Source organism: Vulpes vulpes, chromosome 5 (genome assembly GCF_048418805.1).
Source record: "Vulpes vulpes isolate BD-2025 chromosome 5, VulVul3, whole genome shotgun sequence".
Classification (NCBI taxonomy): domain Eukaryota; kingdom Metazoa; phylum Chordata; class Mammalia; order Carnivora; family Canidae; genus Vulpes; species Vulpes vulpes.
The window spans coordinates 135515236-135534988 of record NC_132784.1 but is presented as its reverse complement, the minus strand read 5'-3'; the positions used below and the strand labels follow the sequence as shown (position 1 = coordinate 135534988).

At 35.3% G+C, this 19753-nt stretch overlaps 1 pseudogene; it reads right to left on the bottom strand.

Annotated features, from left to right (window-relative positions):
• Window positions 1–13856: 13856 nt before the first annotated feature.
• On the bottom strand, window positions 13857–14433 carry LOC112925845 (UMP-CMP kinase-like; annotated as a pseudogene).
• Window positions 14434–19753: the final 5320 nt, after the last annotated feature.

Sequence of the window (19753 nt, the reverse complement as noted above, 5' to 3'; positions counted from 1 at the left end):
GCTTCTGTGTGGTTCGTTATGCAGCAATACATAACTAAAACTGTTATATATTATCATATATTATAGAAACTTTAATAAGCTAATTAATAATTATAAAAATTATAAGTGCTATGAAATAAAACAGTTTTAGATACAGAAAAAATAGTAATTTCAGTGAAATTGTTACATTTAAATCCTCTCTGAATTTAAAGTAGAAATAAAGATTTTAGTATGGGACATGTTAAATTTGACATACGTATTAACATCCAAGTGGAATTTATAATTAGCTGTCAAAAATAAAAGTCTGGAATTTTGTTCCAATGGGAAGTAAACATTTTGGAGATATTTGCCTGTGGAAGATTTTAAAAGTCACATGATAAATATTTATCACAATGAGTGAGAATTCTGAGAAAGAATACTACAGTAGCAGCACAGCACATAAAAAAGGGATTTAAAAGCAGAAATGTGAATGTGCACAGGACACAGGAGAATCAGGAACATGAATGGTCTGATGTAACTAGAGCAGAGCAAAGGGCAGTGAGCAGAGAGGTGTCATACATCCTACACAATAGAGACTAAAGGTACAATATATGTGTATTGTACAACATATATGGGATGGCCTGGCTCCTTCAATGAATAAAATAGTGCAGCCTAGCTAAACTGGAGGATGAATGTGAACTAATCAGATCAGAATAAAGAGGAAAGTGGGGCCCAAACACTCACGTCCTTATGTATCATATTAAAAAAGGAAGGTTTCATTTTAAAGTGAATGGAAAACTTGAGGATTATAGTCATATAACTAGATTTTAACTTATGGAAGAGAATTCTTTTAAAAATCAGTAAAGTAGGGGTACCTGGGTGTCACAGTGTACTAAGCATCTGCCTCGGTTTTGGCCCAGGTTGTGATCTCAGGGTCGTGGGATTGAGCCCTGCATGAGGCTCCACACTCTGCATGGAGATTGCTTAAGTTTCTGTCTCCCTCTCCTTCTGTGACTCTTCAAACTCCCCCCAGTGCTCTCTCTTACCCTTTCTCTCAAAATAAATAAAATTTTAAAACATAAACATAAAAATAAATAAATTAAAAGACAGTAAAGTAGCCTGAAAGGAGGTGAATATTACATATGAAGAGACATCTGTTAGAAAGCCTGGAGATATATGGATGATGTTTAACAATCCCCAGAGTAATCACTCAACTCTCACAGTATTTTCTGAAACAGGATAAGCTGAGCGGAGGAAAGCTTGGTGGAGAACATAATAAGATTTGATCTGTGAAATGTAAAGTAACTGAAATTTGTCCATGTACAAGTGAGTTAAATATAGTTCTAGGCTGAGGAACAGATGTTTGGGCTGGCCCATTACAGGCTTTCAATATCATGCATTGAATAAATGAGCCACTGGATGAATTCCAACTTTAAAGAAGAGGTGAAAACAGATACTGTGAGAGAGAATTAGAACACCTTTTACTGTAGTAGACACACCATGAAGACCAAGGAAAGACCATGATTTAGAGACTGAATGGCTCAGAGATATCCCCTCACACCAGCGGCTAGTATCAAAAAGAAAGAAATAACAAGTGTTGGAGAGAAGGGGGAGAAAAAGGAGCCCTCATGCACTGATGGTGGGAATGAATTGGTGCAACCACTATAGAAAACGGTATGGAGGTTCTTCAAAAGATTAAGAATAGAAATATCCTATGATCCAGTAATATGACTTTGGGATATTTACCTGAGGAAAACAAAAACACTAATCAAAAAAAAAAAAAAAACTATGCACACCTATGTTTATTGTAGCATTATTTATGAAAGCCATGATATGGAAGCAACCTAAGTATTCATTGGTAGATGAATGGACAAAGAAGAAAATATCGACTATATACGCAATGGAATATTAGCCATAGAAAAGAATAAATCTCGCCATTTGTGACAACAAGGGTAGACCTAGAATATATTATGCTAAGTGAAATAAGTCAGACATAGAAAGACAAGCACCATATGATATTACTTATAAGTGAAATAAGTCAGACATAGAAAGACAAGCACCATATGATTTTACTTATTTTACAACAGGGGTAGACCTAGAATATATTATGCTAAGTGAAATAAGTCAGACATAGAAAGACAAGCACCATATGATTTTACTTATAAGTGGAATCTGAAAAAGAACAGAAACCAGGGATCCCTGGGTGGTGCAGCGGTTTGGCACCTGCCTTTGGCCCAGGGCGCGATCCTGGAGACCCGGGATCGAATCCCACATCAGGATCCCGGTGCATGGAGCCTGCTTCTCCCTCCGCCTGTGTCTCTGCCTCTCTCTCTCTCTCTCTCTCTCTCTCTCTGTGACTATCATAAATAAATAAAAAAAAATTAAAAAAAAAGAACAGAAAACAAACAAACTACAACAGCAAGAAAAAGAGACACTGACTCATAAACACAGAGAACAAACTAGTGGTTGCCACACAGGAGAAGTTGAGGGTTGGGTGAAATAGGTGAAGTGGCTTAAGAGGTACACTCCTCCAGTTTTAAAGTAAGTCACAGGGATAAGGAGTATAGGGAATACTACTAGGGGAAAAGAGTCAATAGGGAATAGAGTCAATAATATTGTAATAACTTTGTGTGGTGACAGATGTTAACTATCCTTGTAGTGGCAAGCACGGCCTGATGTATATAATTGTTGAATCATTATGTGGTACACATGAAACTAATATATATCAGCCATGTTTTAACAAATTTTTAAAATTAAAAAAAATTGTAACAACTGAATGTCGCAGAATATCAAGTGCCGTAGAGAAGCCAAGCGTGATACATTCTTAAAAGTGTCACTTTCACTCAAAGACATCGAGGACTTTAGCAAAGCTTTTTTTTTTTTTTTTTTTTTTTTTTGACTTTAGCAAAGCTTTTAGCAATGCCAGAGGAGTCACGAACTGAAGAGTGACCAGTCAGTGGGGGCAAGTATTGATCAGTGGCCAGCACTGATGATGTGATCCATAGAGATTGGTTTTGGTTACATTTTAAATTTAAATAAAGTCTACGGGTTTACAAGATGAAAAGAAAGAACCAGCAGCAAATTAAATTAATGGAGTGATAGCAGTTTATTGATGAGAAGTCAGGGGTTTTGAAGTCTGAACCATGGATTAGAGGTTTGGCCTTAAACTGAATGTGTTTTTATTTATTTATTTTCTTTAATTCTATGTTTCAGTTCCCATTCTGAGAATTTCCCAAGTTACCCACTATATAACTGATTTTATTCCTACAGTTTGACATTTGTTCTTCACATCTTTTACCCTGGCTTTCACTGCAATTTCACTCATACTTGCCTTGTGAGATATAATTTCAAAAGTAAGCTTTTATGCCTCAACCCAGATTTTCTTTTCCTTAAATTGCAGTATTTGATCATAGACCACCACCTCCTAAAATAGGGCAACATCAACTTTTGTTGAAAGAAGAAAGATATAATAAGAAGATAAGCATTTATTATAGGATTATAGAATTTTCCTATTATGTTTGTAAAGATCAAAGATATTAGTATTTCTTATTTTTATGGATCATCCTGCAATTTTATCAGTTAATTCACAAAGTAAAATGAAACGATAAAAATGGAAATCATTTGATTCCCCTATCCCCTTCCTTGAAACTCTGTGCACTGATAAAATTCTTAGTATCTAGACGGAAGGATGTGAAGACCATCTTGCCAGGAGGCTGCACACAGAGTTGTGGACAGGTCATAAAATGTGCATTTAATTGACATATTGAGACTGCAGATCTTCCACTGGTTACGTGTTTAGGTTTGCATAAATTGTTAACCTGATTGTCATCGTTCTCATCTGACAATTTGGTAGGTAGCAACATTTAATTCCAAAGCAGTTTGAGAGATTTGAATGATATAAACTGATAATGATACGGGAGAGCTTGGTTGTCGTCTCGTTCTTGGAGTCAAGAATGAAGTGAGAGGGGTCGACACTGAGGGCCTTTAGTGGCATCTTTTATTGAGAATGTAGCCAGGGAGCCCATGGCCTTGAGATTCTCGTGCAGTCTTGGTTTGAGCAGGGACTATCGATAACACCTTAATGACATACTTCTTTGTGGTCTGATGAGTTTCTGTGATTACTTGGTAGCCGTTACAGGGAGATACTCCTTAACATTTTGGAGTTAGGGAGCCAGGTTCATTATTTTCTCTGTTTTTACTGTCTTATCTCTGTTTTCTTGGGATGAGTAGGAGCCTGGCTCTGGGCCTTTCGATGTCCTTGGGGTTTACAGGAGCCCACAGATTTCTGGGAGCCTGACTCTGAGCCTTTCCCTTATCTTTCCCTGCCTAGCCCTATCCGCCTCTAACTCATTCCTACATCAATAATATCGAGCTCTGAATAAGCATTGAAAATGGAACACCACTATGAAAAAGTAGAATTTACATACAGACGCAAACAGTCGTCAGCTCATTCCCACATCAACCTGAGTCGTAGGGTCAAAAGATCAAAAAGTACACATACAGATGAGAGGGAAATCATGGGCAAGTATCAACCACTGGCTTTAGGATATATTTCTCATGGGAAGGTATCAGGAAATAACTGAAACCACAGGACGCAAGTCCATCATACATTTGACTACTAGCATGCAAACAAAATCTATGGCCTCCAGAAGTCAAGAAAGTACAATTTTGTTCTTTACGATTTGGAGTTTCCATGAAACGGTGTTTTTATTTGTAAAAGTTATAATATTGTCATCTAGTTCTTTTGCTTATACTTGGCCTCACAATTACTGCTGTGTTTTCTGAGCAGGTGCTGTAGATCTGACAAGAACACTGCCGTCAGCTCAGCCTCTGTCTACCGGCTGTTGTAACTGTAGACAGTGTGGCCATTATGTAATGGACAGAACCAACCCTGATCTCAATGCTGACAGCTTCCTCCCTGCTTGGTTATTGCTAGTCAAAATTCCTCTGCTCTCTCTTTAGTCATTTGTCTGTGAGTTACTTAATAATCAAGTTTATTGCATTATTAGTAACAACAATGGATGGTGTATGCACGCTAGCTGTAATGCTGGCCTGTCAGTTCTTGTTACCGACATCAGTAGAATTTGACAGTGGATTCAGTTCTGTGCAGTTTCCTTCACAAAGCTATGCCTTAAGATATAATTAGGAACTTGGCAATAGTACCATGATAAATGTTCAGTATTCTGAAATGATCTTTTTTCCCCCACATCAATAAGCTTTATGCGGCATCTAAAGGCAGTCATTCAAAATTTCTTAATGATGGTGATTGCAGCATTTTGCTGACTATTCTGCAGTCACTATAGCTGTAAGAGCTGACAATTAACTTCAAAGAAACTGAATTCATGTCACAGTCTACACTAAGCACAATCCACATGCTGTCCAAATTGCATATGGGCCATTCAGACGTGAGAGATTACACTGAATTTTGCTGTGTTGGCAGCCGTTCTAATAAACAAAAACTCAAATACCAAATAAGAGAATCAGATTTGACAACATCTGGTGTTAATAACATATGTATAAAGGAAGGTATAGAGGACCCAAGAAAAGGCAAAGAAGAAAAAGAACAACAATAACAAAACATGAGAGCGATTTATGTGTCAATGACACCAAGGACAAGAGCACTCCCAACTGACCAGTCTACCTTAACTAATCACCCCGTCCTACCTCTCTTTTCTTCCTTGCATTCTGGTGAAGAAAACTATGACAGGAATCAGTAAGTATATGACAACAGGCTGTTTTAGGGAGCTGTGTTGAAACCGGGTATGACACCTACCTGATAAACACTAGACACTGAAATTGAAACATAGAGTCTCACGGTTGGAAATCGGTTCTATGAAGCCTTGAAACATGTTTGCCCAGGCGTGCTTGAATATTCCTGGTTCTAGAGAACTTGTTATGCTGAAGGCAAAGTGCTACCTTTTGGGATCAGCCATTCTTTTGAATCCTTACCCTACTTTTCTAGTCAATCACCTTGAGGAAGTTAAATAAAATCTCCAGTGCTCAGCTACCTCATCTTGGAAGACAGACATAATCTCAAACCAAAGACCATAGTCACTGTTTTTCAAAGATCATGTGTTTTTTTTTTTTTTCCTTTGGTCTCTCACTTTCCAACTGCTCACCACTTAGTCTTAAGACAATCTTGAATTATGTAACCCTTGGTATACCAACAATTTTCGTTCTTTGTTTACCTCCAGCATGAAGACAAGAGTAAATATAATCTAAAGTCACGTTGCCCTCACAGATGCCAGGGCTATCAGTATAGCCCTGTATAGCCTATAGTATCAGTGACTGAGTCATCATTTTAGGTTATCTTCTAGTATTTTTACTGCCAAATGGACTTAGAAACCACCAACCTCTAGGATGACTATAGTTCTGGGGAACTGCGTTGGCAAGATACTTTTGATCTTAAGTCACAGGAAACCAATATAAAGCTAACTGGAATAAGTTCTAACTCCTGTAATTCAAGTCAGATTAGGGTTGGTACATCAGGTCAATGATATCACTCAGGAACTACTTCATTTATGTCTTTCTATTATGCCCTCTAAATGAACAGTTTTATTTAAGGCCGCCCTCACATGGCTACAAGATGAATGCTAATAGTTCCTGGGATAATATGTTCAACACCTGCACAAAAACCCCTAGCTCCACTCCAAACCAAAGGTATGTGCCGACCCTGAAACATTCAGGCAGTCCAGCATGCTGATGGTCTTAAATGTGGGTTGGGTACTCAGCCCTTCACCAATTATTGTGATGTGGAGATGGAAAGAGGTGGCTAAGAATGGGGTCAGTCCATCTAAATCACTTTGCTACTACTCAGCAGATGTTATTGAAGGATGTCCAGGAGGCAGTTACATTTCCCACCATATCTGGGTTACCCCAAAACTTCTGTGTTCTTCTAATTGTCCTACTATGTTTCTGGATACTGAGTAGAACAGTTCATACTTATCTCAGGATAGATGATTAATAGTAAATCCTCTCTCACATTTATGTAGCCTAACGCCTACTTTGCTGCTGCTGGTACTTCATCTTGCCTATTGAGAAAGTGGCCATTCTGAGAAGGCTGCATTCAAAGAGTTCATAATAGCAAAATATAAGTTAAATTTTCATATGGTCCTTACCTAGCCAGTGCAAAAGAGTCGTTCAGGATAGGGATGCATTCATATCTGCTCAAAGGGGAAGGGCAGCTGCAGAGGTTTATAGTGTGAATCCTCAGTTCTTCCACTTGGCCACACCTACTGACACCCTTTTACAAATATGACTTGGCTGTGAGTCATTTAGCTTTGTGTCCTATGCTCTTTGGAACCAAACTGGGCTCAGGGGAGCTTCTCCTTCCAGGTATTGGACCACTGCTCTGTTATTGTAAATAAGTAATTGAAATCTTGCCTCCAAGAAGCATTCATTACTGGCCGTTTCTGAAAGCAGTAGCCTCAGTGTCTTCTCCTGATTGCTTTTACAGGCCTGCCTCCTCAATTTCCACTGCTTTTGGAAGTTTTGCACAATTGGGTTTGTAATTTTGAATGTTTTCTAGTTTCAACAGTAATTGTACTTTGTTTCAAATTAGCTTTATTGCTTTTAAATTCTTCCTGGTGGGGGAGTGGAGATGGGGGTAGGGGGAGATGGAAAGTAACAGTTTTATGCCTTTGTCATTATACCATAATTCTCTCATTGTTTTTTAACAGGGATATTTGATGCACAATAAATTGATAAAACTCTTTTCAATTATTCTTGAAACTCTCTCCTCACATTAAGCTACTCCTGTGTTACCAGTCTTTAAGTATACAGTAACGATTTCACTGATTTTTTTCAGCAATTACATATATATTTTGCAAGACTAATGATTATTTCTTGTGTATAACATCACGTTCTTGTTTTATAGATGTGATTATTTCTTTACTTTCTATTTTTGCTCTCTCTAGATATAAATTCTATTGATACTAATTTATTTTTGTTTCTTCATTTAGCACATTATATATATAATGTGTATATATATATAATCTTATATATTATACATATATATATATTATATCTTTTTCCTAGTTTTTATACTACTTGTTCTTATTAAGTAGCTGTGATTCCTGGATATCTATGGACACCTGCAAATGATAAGTGTTAATGTTTCTAGAGTGTGTCCCACTATTTACATAAAATTTTTGATAGTAATGCTTACACTATTTTGGTATTTTGGGCCTTGTGTGAACTTCAGACAATCTTACTGATGATCTTTTCAGTTGGTCTCTCCCCAGTCTTGGAAGTGGTTTCCTCACACATTGATCAATGCATAGCTGAATAATGCCCAACAAAGACCCTCCACAGATCTCCAGAGAACCATCCATGCAGCTCTGTTCTCTATACTTCGTCTCACAAACCCAATCAACTGGGTCTTCCTTGACTCCTAGCTCCATGTTCTCTGCTAAGGAAATGTTTCAGAGGCCTCTAGTCTTTCCATTCAAAGAGACTTGAGATGGAAGAAAAGTTGAATATATGTATTATTCAGCCTGGGTGTACACTTCGCTCAGTCAAGTTACTTGTTTCAAGTTTAAGAAATGTGAAGATATGAGAAATATATGCTGCATTTATTATTAGATGCTATTAGATAATGGGAATTTCCTATATTATTAACAACTTATACCGCTAGACTGATAAAGAGTTATAGACTTGACATCCTTCTCATTTGAGAGGAACTCCTGATTAATTTCAACTATACATTAGATCAACTTGATCATAAAAATTGAGTTATCAATTAGTTTCTTTTCAATGTTTGCTTTAAAATATGGATCAAAAGTGTTTTATCTTCAAATTAATACTTGCATTTGAACATAAAATTGTATTTCTTACCTACAATTCAGGTTTAATATATTGTTAATGGTCACTATCTGGAAATTACTTCATTAAAAAATCATTTTTTAAAAATTTTATATCATGGTCATTAGCAACATCTAAATATGGCTTTTGAGATTACAAAAAAGTCCAAGACTAAAGGTTTAGTGTGTATGTTGTCATTGAAGGGGGTGTATTTTTCTTGAGCCTCAATACATAGTAAAATCTCAAATTATAGCATCTGGCAAATATGCACATTCAGCCACAGTATATGCTACCTATATTCCTTTTGCAAGAAAAAGAAAAAAGATATATGAACAATCAAATTAATGTGTTATATTTATTTCAAAAATCTATAAGAAGCTTAAATCAAAATTTTGTGTATAAATTTCTAAGTTTTCACATCAGTTTCACATCATTTGATTTTTTTTAAATTATGGTATAAATGATACTTAGTTTAAGCTTGTTGATGTACAATGTTTTATATTAACATTTGGCTCCAAAATAAGAAGAAGATAAAAATAAGATGTATAGGTCCATCTTTAGTCCGTAAGAAAATAGAATTTCATTCTATATTATCCAAGAAAAGCTTCCTTAAGATTACCATGTGTCTCTGCTTAGGTATAGCATAAAACTTCCTGTTACAGGAAGGTAGAATTGGGTTCAACAAAAACTAAACCATTTATATTTTAAAAATAAATATTTCTAAAAATCATGCTCTTATTTGTTCATATTTTGTGGGTCCCCTAAGTATGTGTGATAATATAGGTTTTCATCATTGGTGGTCTTTGTGGGACCTAAGCTGGATTTCTTCTGTAATAATACCTTACTGAAGTTTTTCACCTTACTCTTTTCTATCATTTTATCTTTTATTTTCACTCCCCTAGATTATATATGGGATTTAAATATACCACCTCCTTACACTTGGAACTTCTTTTCAAATCTACCTACTATGTTTTATTCAACCTTATTAATGACCGTGAAACCAAGGGAAGAACTCTACCTAGAGAATGAAATGAAATTAATAAGAATATCAGTAGTGTAGAAAAGAGAGTAATGACCCTTTGTGAAGACACTGGCAGGTAAAATAAAAGGCAACCTGCATGATATATACAAATAATTATCTTTGCCAGTAAATTTCAAAATGCTTATCTCAGAAATTTACTGTAGGTATTTCCGGTTATTAACTTTGTCTCTAATGCCTTAGTTTAAGAACACATTTAAGTATTGTGGTAGAACTATCTGAGCTTATGTTGATGGATCCTACTGAGTCTTATAAGGCACAATACAAAATCGGCATGCTGACAGAGATAGTTACAAAATTGGATTCCTGCCCAGGAAATTATTACCTTTAGACCAACTGTGGTTGTGATAGAGAAAAAAATCACAACCCCTGAGAAATAACCAATATCAGAAGCTTTGAAGTTAAATTGGCCTGGAAGTTGAGGCCATCCTTCAGGAGCGATCTTTTACCTACACCCCTGAGAGATTGATTGCCTACAGGAAAACAAAGATTATTGAGGAGATATGACATTTTAATTTTAACATCTTAAATTTTCTCTACAATAGAATCTCTAATATTACTTGTTAACTATTTAGCATTAGTTATTTTAGGAACTTAAAATATATATGAATCAAATGAAGTTCTTTGTGTTCGGTAAAAAGAACACATAATGTTCGTAAGGATCCTGAAAATTTATTTTTAATGCCTGGCAAAATGTGACTTGGCAGTGCAGACAAGCTAAAGTAATAGATTGTTGTGTAGATATAATATACTATTAGATGTACACATAATGACCCATGGGAACACATAGGAGGAGCTCAGAATAGCCTGTTTCCCCGGAGATGGCTATTATGGTGAAATCAAAGGACAACTGGGTCTTAAAAGGTGCACGGAAGTACTCAGGGGAAACAACAAAAAATCAGTGTGGTGGAGAGAGATCATGTGGAAATTCTTCCTCTCCACAGTGCTTACACACCAGTTGCATTGATATTTATTCTAAAATGCAATAATTTATATATACACACCAATACAAATATGTGAATATCAAAGAAATGAAGCAAATATCCAGGGGTGAGATAAAAACAAAAGTATATCATAAATCAACAGAGGAAATAAGGAGGAATTGGAGCCAAACTCTCAGAAGTATATGAAAAGCAGAAATAACTCAATGGTTGGAATTTTCACAACCACGTAGGGGATTAGTCATTCAAACTGAATGATCCATGAAGATTGGGGAGCTAGAACTCTACTGTTTCTTTGTTTTAAACAAAATTAAGACATCTGACAAGACAACCTTGAAAATAAAAACTGGGAATTTTTTTTGTGAATTGAGGAAATACATATTCTAAGAATAAAGCAGACTATATCCTGAAAAAAGATAAATACAACCAAATTTATACCTGGCCTCATCTAGTGACAATGCACAATAGCAAGCAGAATGAAATTTATTAAAAGTCCTGAAAAGATAATACAGGTCACTTAAAAAGGAACAAACTTCACAATGAGAGCATCCCACCCATCAGACTATACAGATACTGGAAGTTATTGGAATATTATTTTTCAAACTCTAAAGTAACAGTTAATTCAGACATCTACACTCAATAAAACAGATATTGAAGAATGAAAATAATATTAAGGTAGTTTTAGGCATACAAAAGAGTTTATTAATATCCACATTTACCACTGAATTTTTAAAAAATATTTTTTAGGTAAATGTCTAGTCAAGTATTTGGCCCTTTTATTTTAACTGGGTTGTTTGTCTTTGTTTTCTTTTGTTTTTGTTTGCATGCTATATCTTTTCTATTCTCTTACTTTTAACAAATTTTTGTCTTTGAATATAAAATATGTATCTTGCAGGGAGCATATAATTGAGTCATATTTATTTTTTATCTATCTGCCTTTTGTTTGGAAGGATTCATTCATTTATATTTAATGTAATTACTGATAGGGTAGTATTCATATCTGCCACTGTTATTTCTTTGTATATGTCATATTGGCTTTTGTGTTGTTCTTTATTTCTCTATTTTTTTTTATTTTGTTAAATACTTTCTAGTGTACCATTTTAAGCTCCTTGTCATTTCTTATACCATATAATTTTTAGTTTTTTTCTTAGCAGTTGAACTTGAGGTTACAGTAACGTCTTAATTTAAATCTACCTAGTTGAGGGACGCCTGGGGGCTCAGGGGTTGAACCACCTGACCTTTGGCTCAGGTTGTAATCCTGGGGTACTGGGATTGAGTCCCACACCAGGCTCCCCAAGGAAGCTTGCTTCTCCCTCTGCCTGTGTCTCTGTCTCTCTCAGTGTCTCTCATGAATAAATAAATAAAATCTTTAAAATCAATCAATCTACCTAGTTCCGATTAATACAAATTTGATTTCATTATTAGATAATTTGCTCCTATGTAGCTCCATTCCCTCCTTTCTCCCTTGTGCTGTTATTGTTATAAAAATTACATATTTATACATTATAAACCCATCAACAGAGTTTTATATTTATTGTTTTATGCAGCTGTTCCTTAAATCAGCAGAAGAGAGTGTCACAAAAAATACTTTTGAACTTTTTTTATAGTTACCTTTATGGTGTTAGTGTTTCTTTTTTAAACATTTATAAGATATATTTATTATTATTTTTTAATTGTTTAAATTTTTGTATTTATTTATGACAGTCACACACAGAGAGAGAGAGAGAGACAGAGACAGAGACAGAGACAGAGACAGAGACACAGGCAGAGGGAGAAGCAGGCTCCATGCACCGGGAGCCTGACGTGGGATTCAATCTCAGGTCTCCAGGATCGCGCCCTGGGCCAAAGGCAGGCGCCAAACTGCTGCACCACCCAGGGATCCATATTTATTATTTTTCTGACCAAAGTGCAATGATTTTTAAATCTCTTTAAACAAATAACTGAAAAAAAAAGTATTCAAGAAAATAAAACATAAATGGGAAATTAACCATTAGATGTATTTACTTCATGCCAACCCTACATTTAGTCTAGAAAACAAACAAAAACAGTTTGAGTGAGTGTTACTAAAACACTTAACCAAATCAGTTACCATCAACCTAGTACGTGCATTTCAAGGTCCCACTGCTAGGAGTTTTGTTAAGATAAGTTGAGTCCTTAATAAGACTCTATAACAGAGCACAGGAACACACATCATTAGATGTGATCGTTGCCCTTTGCCCTCAGATTCATAATAATAAGGCTGACAATTCTGTCTGTCTCTAAACCTCCAGGGACCCCACCCCAATCCTTGGAAGCAAAGAAGATGCCCTGTCACACTACTTTGTATAAGCTATAGCAAAACAAAGAACAAAGCCTAAGCTTTCTTACTTTTCTATAGGAAATGGTCAATGATTTGATAAATACTAAAATACTTCTAGGGCTTCATTTTATGTACTTGTTTGCTAAAAACACATTTTGCAAGAACTGACTACACAAAAAGTCCACACATTCATTTAATGAGCTGGAAATTTAAAACCTGCAAGAAAATGAGGAAGTGGGGAATTCCTAATTCTAGCATGTGTAATTATTAAAGGAATATACACACATATAAAAAAGTTTTGTTCACAGAGGGCAGAGGGCACAAACTATAAAAGGGATATGCTTTTTGAGTAAAAAGAAAGAACTGGCTGATATCCTCTTTGTTTTGGGAGCGCCATATTTAAGATGAAGTTAGGCCTGAATTTACTGTCTACTCCTATAACAACAACAAAAAAAAAATCTAAGATAAGAAATTTAGGGAACCCTGGGTGGCGCAGCGGTTTGGCGCCTGCCTTTGGCCCAGGGCGCGATCCTGGAGACCCGGGATCGAATCCCACATCAGGCTCCCGGTGCATGGAGCCTGCTTCTCCCTCCGCCTGTGTCTCTGCCTCTCTCTCTCTCTCTCTGTGACTATCATAAATAAATTTAAAAAAATTTAAAAAAAAAAAAAAAAGAAATTTAATTTGCCTTGCTATGTTCTTTCCAGTAATTAATTGAGATGTAATTATGAGAGACTAAAATCGCCTTTAAAAGGAGTTGTAATAACAGCTCTCAAGGCCGCATTCAACCATGATTTCAAGGATGCTTTCATGTTTAAATTAGCCTTCTTTGTCAAAAATCTTTATAATTTCATCAAAAACTTCATCAACAGACTTAGAGGCATCTATTTTCTTGACTTTCCTCATTTTTTTTTTTTTTCAGATAAGTCAGTAACTGGCCTGGTTGACTGAAGATAGGTCTGAATTTTCTTTTCCAAGCTCTCTGTGTTGTCATCAGTTCTACCACTACTTTTCCCCCTCAGGTCATTGTTCAATACAGAGCTCATTATTACAGTAAAAAAAAAAAAAAAAAAAAAAAAAAAACCAGAATGAAAAACACATCTGCCTTCCTGTCCATGGTCTTGTTCCAACCTTGAAGGTTGTCTTGATTTCTTAGAAACCCATCAATCAAGAATTTATTCTTCTAAAAAAAAAAAAAAGAATTTATTCTTCTGAGCAATGGCAGCCATTGTCTGATCCATTTCTCTCTTTAAGTTAAACTGATGGTTATCTCAACTGGCACGATCTTTCAGTCTTTAATATACTTTACAGTGAGGTCACCATACTGTGAACCTGGGTTCTTCCTTTCATCATGAAGAAATTCTCCTGCAGAAAGTTGTGTGTGGTCATATTTCATATCACTGGTTTACTGTAAAGAAGATGTAACTCAGGAACTGCCAGATAGATGCATAGCACAAGGGCTCAGAACTTCCATGCCCTCTCCAGGCTAGTCTCCCTCTGAATCTCCACGTGTTCATCAACCCTGGTTTTATTATTTCTTTACATGGGTTTAAATTCTTATCTAATGCTCTTTTATTTCAACCGAAAAACTGCCTTTATTATTCCTTGTAAACCAAATCTGAGACAAAACCTCTCAATTTTGTTTATCTGGTAAAGTTGTAACTTCTACTCCACCTTTGAAACACAGATTTGCTGGATATTAAATTTTTGGTTGGTGGTCCTTTTCCTTCAGCTCTTCAAATATGCAATCCCACTATTTCTTTCTTCCATGGATTCTTATGATAAATCATCTCTTAATCTTATTGAGGATTCCTTGTATATAAAGAGTCTCATTACCCTTGGTGTTTTCAAGATTCTCTATTAGATTTTAGTTTTTGATGGTTTTATTATGATGTGTCTAGGACTGAATCTTTTTTAATTTCTCCTACCTGGAGATTTTTTTTTTTTTTTAGTTTTTTGTATGTGTAGAGTAACAGTGTTCATCACATTTGAGTTTGGACCACTGTTTCCTCAAGTATTCTTTCTCTGTTGTCTCACCTTCTGGAATTCCCAAGATTTGTATGTGGATACGTTTAGTGGTATCTCACAGATTTCAAAGATTTAATTTTTTTTTCTTCAGTTTTTATTTTCTGGTCTTCAGATTAGATATTCTCTATTAACCTTCCTGAAAATTCACTAAATCTTCTGCTATTCAAAAGCCATTCTATTTCATTTGTTATACTCTTCAAACCCAGAATATCCATTTGGTTTATTTTTATAATTTGTATTTGTATCAATATTCTCCATTGATGAGATATTATTCAGATACTTTCCTTTAGTTATTTGGTCATGGTTATTTAGTTATTTGATCATGTTTAAAATAGCTGACTTAAAATTCTTAGTAAGTTCAATGTTTGAGTTACTTAGGGGCAAATTCCACTGACTTATATTGTGTGTGTGTGTATTGGCCATACTTGCCTACTTCTTTGCCTATCTTATATATTTCTTAAGCTGGATACTCTGATATAATGTAGCAATCAGATTACCCTCTGCTTGGTGTTTATCATTGTCGCTATTGTTTTTTTTTAATGTTGTTGTTATTGTTGTTTGTTTGGGTAGTGACTTTCCTATACTAATTCTGCAAAATCTATGTTCTTTGTCATGTATAGCCACTGAAGACTCTTCAATTAGGCCAATGGTCAACTAATGATTGGATATTGATTTTCTTAAAACAATAAGACTCTCAATTTTTGCTGAAGGTCTATGTGGCATGCATTCGGTGCTCCAGCAGGCAGTTTATAACACTGCCTTATTCTTCACTTCCTAGTTGCACAGAGCCTCAAGGTCAGCCAGAGGAAAGATATTAAGATAGCATCAAATCTCTTTTCAGCATATGTCCAGCCCTATGCATGAATGTGGTTTTCTAGATTCCCAATATGTCAACACCTTTCCTTTTTTTTTATATGTCAAAACTTTTCAAAGCACTTATATTTATCTCACACCACAGCTTTTCCTTTTAAGTTTTGCAGTTAGTTTCTTGTTAGCCCAAGCTTCATCACCACCCGAAGCAGTTGCAATATTAAACCAACTGACACTGATTTTTCCCAAACACGCCATAGAAAAGAATTGAGCAAACTCTAAATCACTTCTAATACAAATAAGCCTGGTGTGAGGTATTTCAAGTAACTGCCAGATATGTGAAATAATAACAATTATTTAGGTGGTTGGGAAAGCTCCAAACCTATTCTTCTGTCCCCAACAGGTATTTGGCAGCTGGTTTTCATGGCTACCATTATAACAAGACTGTTGGTTTGTAAGGCTCCCTCGGAGCTAGGAACACAGAAGGGGAAAAGGGCAATTTAACATTTCATAAAGCTCAATCTTACTGAGATTCAGCTATTTTTCTTGAATAAATATCCCTTAGATTATTGCCAGTCTTTGACTAATTCACAGAATTCTGTAAAAGTTGATGTTAATAATTTTAACTGGCATTCTCATGCTTTTTTTATAGAGAAGTAAATTTTTGGAGTTAACTAACCTCATTATTCTGGAAGTGCTTTCCTATATACTGTTTTTAAATTCCAGTACTGGCTAATAAAGCTTCATTGAAACCAAAGACCTAAGGCTCTAAATAATAGCCTTAGCATAAAAATATCCTTTAAATCCAGTGTTAATCCTAAAGTTTACTTATTCAGCTCTCTCTCTATAATACAGAGATGGATATAGATAAGGTCTGCGTCAGAGACAAGAGAGTGATATTTAAAGAAGTGACTCATACAGTTGTTGGGGCTGGTGGCAAGTCTGAAATCCTGGGCAAACTGGCAGCCTAAAGATTCAGGTAGAGGTTGATGATCTAGTCTTAAATTCAAAGACTGGAAACTCATGCTGAGTTTCTATGTGGCAGTCTGGAAGTAGAATTCTTTCTTCATTGGGAAATAGCCTTTGTTCTTAATGTCTCTAACTAATTAGGTAAAGTCCATCCACATTAGGAAGAGTTATCTCCTTCAGCTAAAGTAAAATTATTTTAAATGTTACTCACATCTAAAAATACTTCTCAGCAGCATTTAGTGTTTCACCAAACCACTAGTCACCATACTGTAGACACACTGAAATATAATATTAATCATCACACTTGCACAGGAAGGCAGGGTTGAAATGGGATTCAAGGCTGCTTCCAGTGACTTCAGACCCATATCTCCAGTTCTCTTGGGTGTTCCTATCCTTGTTTTGGCTTTATCTTCAGACAGGTAAGTGCCACAGTATTCTCAGACATCTCTCTCATTCGTGCAGGACAAATCCTGAAGAAGAAAATCACAGCTTCCACTAGTTCACACAAAACAAACAAACAAACAAACAAACAAAAAGAATGTGCTCAAATCTCTTTCAAATATCAGCTATAGTGCATTGCATTGGGCAAATGTGTTCACCTACTCATTTGAGAGTTAATCTCTCTCTGGTAAGATAGAATTGACCTTAGTTCGACAAGGTCCATCCTTGTAGATGAGGCTAGGGTTAGCTCCCCTGAGTCCCTTGTATGGAAAAGAATAGGTGACTGAACAAATTGGAGCTCTCTTGGAAATGCTAAAGGGGAATGGATACAAAGTAGCAATCTGCAATGTCCCTCATCCTCTGCAAACCAAAATTGGTTCTAAAGACAGCAGCAAAAACAACAGCAGCAGGAGCAGTCACAGCAAAACTCATCAAATGGACAAACCACAGACAGAAATAATTAAATAAGAAGAGAAATGCCTAAACTAGCACTGTGAGAAATAAAACTGGGGCATGACTATAGCCAGAAAAGTTTTAATTATTCAAGAATACTTTGAACAAATTATACCAATATTTTATTTTAAGCTTATTTATTTTGTCATGAAAAGAATGTTTAGAAATTTACAAACTAAAAGTACTTATTTTAAAAACTGTATTTATTTTTAAATGAGTAGAAAGCCTAAGTAAAACAATGGAATAGAGAAGTTAAATTATTGTCACCTCTAGTTTTTAATCAAAAAGACCTAGTTACAGACATGGTTTTACAAACAAGTTCTGCCAACCTCCAGAAGGATGAGAAAGAGATAATTGTGAGATGATTCAGGGAATTTGAAAAAGGATGAAATTATTCATTTCATTATATGAGTGTAGTGTAACATTGATACCAAAATAAGACAAATAGAGACAAAAAATAGAAAAGTAAAGCCTGATCTAATTGATGAGCATAGATGCAAAAATCCTAAATAAAGGACAGCAAATTAAAACTAGCAAAAGATCATTACTAGGCAAATTTGGTTCCAAGTGTGCAGACATTTCAACATTATAAATCTATTCATGTAAATCACTCTGTTAATGGATTTATCTAGAAAAAAAACACAAAACATAAGAGAATACTAGAAAATATATAAAAAATAAAATTAACACATATTAATGATGAAATATTCTGAGTTATTTAATACACACGAGTGATAAAAGTTTTGAGGAGAGGGGTAAAAAAAAAACACAAAACTAAAATGAAATATTTTTTTTTTACAAAACCTATAATAAACTTCACACTTACAGTTCTGTTTTACACTATAGTGTTTCAATTAAATTTAGAAGGAAACCAGTCATAACCATTATAACACTTAGTGTTCTATTATCAAACAGAATCAGTGCCAGACTCCTTAAAGGGATAAAGACTGGTTTCATTCAGAAACTTGTAATATGGGAAGAGAGACCTCTGTATCCAACCAGGCTCAATTTTGAATACAATAAGAAAGCTGAGGATTTATAGCTAGGAAAAAGATGTGTGGAGTGTGGTTCAGTGGATGGAAAATTGCTAAAAAAAAAAAAAAAGAGATATTAAATGTTAGAGGGGAGTCAGGCTGAGGCAGGCCAGGAGGACCAGATATGAGGAGGGGAAGATGAGGAATTTGACTAGATATTGAGACTAATCACATAATAAGGGTGGGGGAGATTTCCTCTAAACTAGCAGCAGGGCTCTTGCTCAAACTAAGAGCTACATATCTGGCAAGGATAGAGGCCAAGTTCAAGGCCTTGCTAGAAACAACCTGACTAAAGTTTGGTCAAGCACAGCATCTTGTCACCATTATTTTATTAGAAATTCAAGACAATGAAACAAGCAAAAAAAAAAAAGTAGCAGAAAATTTGAAAAGAAAAAGCTAATTTCTCATTGCTTTAGAATTTTACTCTGTCTATCCAGAAAATGCAAAGGATTCTACAGACAAATTGCAGAGCATGCTGATTTGCTGGATACATTCAAAAATGGGAATGCCAACAGCATTGTAAAAACAGTAACCACTTAGAAAAATAAAAATGCCAGTAAGATATTTTATCTTTTCCTATCAAAAAAAGTCTATTTATAAAAATGATCTTGGAAAAAATTATAAAAACATTATTGAAATACATGAAAGATGAAGCAAAAAAAATGAAATAGCCCATTTCATAAATAAGGAAAAGGATGGGCTAGAGACAGAATATTGGAGATTTTGATGTGTTATCCACAAAAGAGGAGGTGTAGGATTTTGTGGAAAATACATAAAAGTGAGAATTTAAAAGGTAAGAACCATGACAGAGATTGGTAATTGGAACCAAGAGACTAGACTTTTAATGAGCGAATGGCCCACAGTATAAACAATAACTTAGTGAAACTAACATATAGTAAAACAAGAACAGCAGAGCCCATTGTTTTTGGCAGGATGTTGAGCATCAGATGATTTTGTCAGTTGTTGCACCGCAGCATGAGT